This window comes from Chiloscyllium plagiosum, unplaced genomic scaffold (assembly GCF_037043375.1).
Source record: "Chiloscyllium plagiosum isolate Xiang-an unplaced genomic scaffold, Cpla_swu_hap1 HiC_scaffold_20, whole genome shotgun sequence".
Lineage (NCBI taxonomy): Eukaryota > Metazoa > Chordata > Chondrichthyes > Orectolobiformes > Hemiscylliidae > Chiloscyllium > Chiloscyllium plagiosum.
In genome coordinates, this window is record NW_028270158.1 from 68,791,133 (window position 1) to 68,797,132 (window position 6,000).

A 6,000-nucleotide genomic window follows, 5' to 3' on the forward strand; every position below is an offset into this window, starting at 1 on the left:
TTGCAATGGCAGGTTGCATGGTCTGTTAATGGAAATAAACCGGTGTGGATCTAGCAGTGGAATAGGGGAGGGTTGGGAGTGACTGGATCGCTTCATGAAATGAAAATTTACTTGATATTCTGAATAATGTGCTCCTGTGCTATTAAAAGGTCTGGTTCCATGATGTAGGTGAACGTGAAAACTGCAGATGCTGGGTAGCAGAGTCGAGAGTGTCGTGCTAGAAAAACAAAACAAGTCAGACAGCATTCAAAGACCACCCCCAAAACATATCCGAGTTCCAAGCTTCCAAATTGGAATTGCCCTCTTTACCAGTCCTACCTATCCATTCAAAATCTCTCCTGTCCGCTGCACCCACCTTTCCAAACTATGACCTCCGCCTTGTTTCTTCATCTATCTGTCACTTTCACAGCCACCTTTCCCCCACCACCAGACCTCCTATTTATTTCTCAGCCCACAGATGTCATTCCTGACGAAGGAATTATGACAGGTAGGTCGACTTTCCTGCTCCTTCTGTGCTTTTCCAGCACCACACTCTTGACACTAATGTCATAGAGTCAAGCGATGTCCACCACAGAAACAGACAATTCGGTTCAACTCGTCCAATGCCGATCAGATAACCCAACCCAATCTAATCCCTCCTGCCTAACATCCGACCCAATGCCTTCCAAAACTTTCCTGTTCATATACCCATATATCAATACGCATTTAATTTTGCAATTATGCCAGCTTCCACCACTTCCTCTAGCCATTCATTCCATGCTTGTACCACCCTCTGCGTGAAAAATGTTACCTCTTAAGTGTCTTTTGTATCTTTCCTCTCTCACCATAAACCTATGCCCTCTAGTTCTGGACTCCCACACCCAGGGAAACAACTTTGTCCAGTTATCCTATCCAAGCCATCATAATTTTATAAATCTCTATAAGGTCACCCCTCAGCCTCCGATACTCCAGGGAAAACAACCACAGTCTATTTAAACTCTCCCTACAGCTCAAATCCTCAAACTCTGGCAATATCCTTGTAAATCTTTTCTGAACCCTTTCAAGTTTCACAACATCTGTCTGATAGGAAGGAGACCTAAGAATTGAACTCAATATTCCAAAAGTGGCCGAACTAGTGTCATTTACAGCTACAACATGACCTCCCAACTCCTGTACTCAATACTCTGACCAATAGCGGAAAGCATACCAAATGCCTCCTTGACTTTCCCATCTTCATGCGACTCTACTTTTAAGGAGCTACCAACCTTACTCCAAGTTCTCTTTGTTCAGTAACCCTCCCTGTGACATTGCCATTCAGAATCCTGCGAGGATTTGCTTTCCCAACATGCAGTACCTCACATTTAATTAAATTAAAGTCCATTTGCCACTCCTCAGCCAATTGGCCCATCTGATCAAGTTCCAGTTATAATCTGAGAGAACCTTCTTCGCTGTCCACTGCACCTTCTATTTTGTTGTCATCTGCAAACTCACTATCTATATGTCTTATGCTCACATCGAAATCATTTAATTCCATGATGTGTTCAAAATTAGCGAGACTTGTTGCAGTAAATACAGGACAAATTGTTCCTTCAGACAGAAGGGAAGAAACCAGATTGCACATGTTTAACAAAGAGTCGAAAGAACAAAAGAGAAGAAGGGAACTTAATTATACAGCGAGTTCATGATAACTGTCAGCAAGGTGACTAGAAGCGGATTCAAAAACAACTTTCAAAATGACAATTGGTAAAACATCTGAAAAGCAATCAATTGCAGAATTTCACCTTATGAGCTGGACAAATTGGATGAATTTGACTAACAGTCACAATCGGTCGAGTGAGCTCTGTCTGTTGTCGAGCTGACACAAACTTTTGTCTCACCTTTACAAAATACTGGTAGAAGCAGACAATCCAGTTTACAGAAGAACGTTTTCTCAAGCAATATGCTCTTGAAACAACTCATGGTTCAGTGCGCAATAGATTTGCTGATGAGGAGTAAGTCATTATAACAACAGTAAGGGAGCAGCGAACTATCGTTTTAATTATTTCACTAAAATGTAAGTATTGACTGATTACGCTAACATACATTGTTTAAAATTGTTATACATTTTCTCTTAGTAAGTGGTCGCAGAACATTTGAAAAATCATAACCTAATCGAACAAATTCAGCGTGTCTTCATGAAAGAGATATCGTGGCTGACTATATTGTGAGGGTTTATCAAATAAGCCTCATCGAGAGCGGACAGAGGGAAACCAGTAGATTTGTTGTAATTGGAAGTCCAAAAGGCTTCAGAGTCTGCGATGTTGCTGGTAGTGTGCCGGCATGTATAAATAGTTGGCGATTGAGCAGGAAACAGTAAATGGTGACAAGGGTTCTTTTCCAGGTTGGTGACCTGTAATAATTGAGGTTGCATGGAGATTAGTTAATGACTTGGAGGAAAGAAGCAAATGTATTTTATCCATAACTTAAGATGACACAGAGATGGGGAGCATCTCCAGGACTCTCAAGTCCACTCTCCTTACATTCCCAATACACACCCACGGCCGGATAGCTTCTCCCCCCACCCGCAACTGTCGAGAGTGCAAAACCTGCCCATTTACCTCATTTATCCTCAATATTCAAGGCTGCAAACATAACTTCGAGGTGAAAACAATTTACCTGCACTTATAACTGCATTCACTGCTCACAATGTGATAACCTCTGCTTTTAGGAAACAAAGTGCAGACGTGGTGATAGCTTTACATTCTGTCAACACAAATGCCCCTGATATTCCTTTTCCTTACAAAAACATCACAGTGATGGGAAACGTGTCAGTCACTCTATCAAAAACACGCACACATGCACTTGCATATTAGAAATTGAATCCAGCAGAGGCAGCAGCGGCAGCAGCAGCAGCAGCATCTCTGTCTCTGGGCAGTGAAGTATGCAAAGAATTGTTCTTTCATTCTGTTTTTAACTGGCGAGATAGACCGAGCAGGTATAGCAACAAAATGGTGCATACTGTCTGAAGGGAGTTACCCTGGGAGCCCTAAACGTTAGTTATGAAAAACTATGACATCTTAAATCAAACATGGGGATGAAAGACTCAAGTAAACAGTAAGTCCTCCTCCATGTGTACTTGGAGGGAGTGCCGGGGGTCGGAAGGATGCTGGATAAACTCTCATTTTGGGACTTCAAAGTCCACCATCAAGCGTTGCTCATCACCATCACTATTGAGTAAGGTTGACCATTTCCACCTGATTCAACTGATAGACTGGAACTGTAGCAGGTTGCAAGGGAACAGAAAAGTGAGTGAAAAAAACCACACCCCTACTGAACAATCTGCCTGCGAAAGGTGTATCTGCCCGTGGCAGTTTCAATACAGTGACAAGGGCACACTCTTTGTGGCAAAAGATCCCGTCTTTCCATTGAAAATATCTTATAATTCGTTGAACAACAGATGCTGGATTTGAGGAAGACCTTTGTTTTAAAAAGAGATCGGTAATGACTTAGAAATTAGGGTCATTCCGCTAAAATAAGTGGAGATTGCAATGGTTGGAGGTATGGGCTCTTGCCGGAAATAAGCCTGTGAGGCCCTGGTGTCGGAGGGGAGGGGTGGGAGTAACTCGATCACTCAATGAAAAGACAGCATTTACTTGATAGTCTAAACATTCTTCTCCTGTTGTGTTAGAAGGTGATGTAGGCGAAAACAAGAACTGCAGTTGCTGGAGATCAGAGTCAAGAGGTGAAGGCAGAGTGCGAGGCATGAGGGTGGGAGTGAAAGGGAGATTAGGGTAGGGGGAGAGACAGAGAGCGTGTGGAGTGAGAGAGAGACTGACGGAGGGAGAAGAGGGTGATGGACGTTGGGAGAGAGAGTGAGGGAGTTGGAGAGAGAGGGACGAGGAAGAGAGGGAGAAATAGAGAGAGGAGTGTGAACCGAGAGAGGGATTGGGAAAGGAAGAGAGATAGAGAGGGGAAGATAGAGCGAGAGGGGGAGATAGACTGAGGGGAAAGAAGGAAGGGGTGAGAGAGAAGGACGGGGTGAGAGAGAGGGATGGGAGAGAGAGGGAGGAGGAGAGAGAGAGAGAAAGGTGAGAGGGATAGAGATGGGGAGGTTGGGCTAAAGTGATTGGAGGGACAGAGTGAGGGAGATGGGACAGACCCCAGAGAGGGGGAGAGACAGAGAGGCGTGAGAGAGGAGGAGGGAGAGAGGAACGAGGAGGTGAGAAACAGACAGAGAGACAGACGAGGTGGACTGAGAGAGAGGGGCATGATAGGATAGAGAGAGATGATGGAAGAGAGACAGGTAAAGCACTAGACACAGGAGCGGGGAGAGAGCGATTGAAAGGTGGAGATAGAGGGGTGGTGAAAGAAGGGGTTAGGGAAGAGAGAGGGACTGGGGAAAGAGGGAGGAGAGAGATAGGGGAGGGGTTTGGAGAGACAGGGAGAGGAGGAGGGGCGGACCAGACTAGGGAGCTAGAGAGAAGGTGCATGGGTTGAGAGAGAGAGAGGATGGGGAGAGAGCGTGGTTGCGGAGGGGAGAGAGAAGGGGAGAGTGCGAGGTGTCAGAGGTTGTGGGCTATGGGGAATGTTGAATGGGGTATGAAGGGAAGGGATGGGGAGCGCCTGTATTGGTAGTGGAGGGGGAAGGTTTGGGAGACTGAAAGATAGAAAGAGGGATGGTGCGACAGAGGGAGAGTGTGGGAAAGTGAAGGACAGCGAGGTGTGGGGAGAAAGAGAGTGTTGTGTAGTTGTAGAGAGATAGAGGGAGGTGGGGAGGGAAGAATAGTGAGAGAAAGTGAATGGTGAGAGAGAGAGGGAGGGGAGAATGGATGGACGAGAGCGAGTGGATGTCAGATCGAGGTTGTGGATGGGGAGAGAAGGTGGATGGGGAGAGAATGAATAGGTAGAGAGAGATGGGGAGAGAGGATGAGGGGAGGGGCGAGTGGGTGAGGGGAAGCAGAGATTTATGGGTGACTGGGGAAAAGTGTGGAGGGGTGGGCGGGGGAGGGTCAATGTGTGATAGGTGAGGGAGATGTTGGGGAGAGGGAAAGAGCTGAAAATGGAGTGGAATGTGAGAGGGAGTGGGAGAGAGAGGGGATAGCGTGTTGGGAGGATGTAGAGAGAGCGAAAGAGTTGGGGAGAGAACGATAGTGAGGGAAGGGGCGGGAAAGGAAGAGAGAGAATAAGGGGGACGAGAGAGAGAGGAAATACTAGAGTAGATAATGGGAGGCGGGTGTGAGAGAGGGATTGGTTGAGAGAGACAGCGAGGGAGGGGTGACAGAGGTTGAGAGGGAGGGGAAAGGGGGTTAGAGAGAGTAAGGGAGAGATGGTGAGGGAGAGCGAGTGGAATGGGGAGAGAGGGAGGGGTGCAAAAGAGGGAGGTTTGGGAGAAAGGGAGTTGAGAAATGGGGAGGAGAGAGACAAGGATGGAAAGGGAGAGGTGAGAGAGAGGAGGGAATGAGAGAGGGAGGGGTGCGAAGGAGGGGAAGAGAGAGGGGCATAGAGTGTGGTGGGGGAGATAGAGGGACGGGGGAGAGAGAAAGGATGGTGAGAGAAATAGAGAGGCACGGTTTAAAGAGGGGGAGCAGAAGAGAGAGAGGACAGGCGAGGTGGAGAGATAGAGGGGGCAAAGTCGGAGTGGGGAGTGAAGGAGATGAGAGAGAAATGGGAGGGGAAGAGGGACAGGGAGCGGGAGGAGTGAGGGAGAGGGCAGAGAGGGAGGCAGGAAGGACAGACAGGGAGAAAGAGGGGGCGAGAAGAGCGAGTGAGGGAAGAGAGAGAGGGAGGTGGGAGAGAGTGAGCAGGGAGATAGGGAGTGGGAGAAGAGAGGGGAGAGAGAGTAATGGAGAGAGGGCAGAGCGAGAAGTGGAGGGGAGAGAGAGGAGAGAGAGAGGGAGGACAGACGAGGAAAGAGAGAGCGAGAAGAGGAATGGAGGGACGTGAGAGAGAGGGAGGAGAGAAAGAGAGAGCAGGGAGACATGGATGGGGAGAGAGATGGGGGAGAGAGAGGATTGAGTAGAGCGCGGAGAAAGAGGGAGTGGG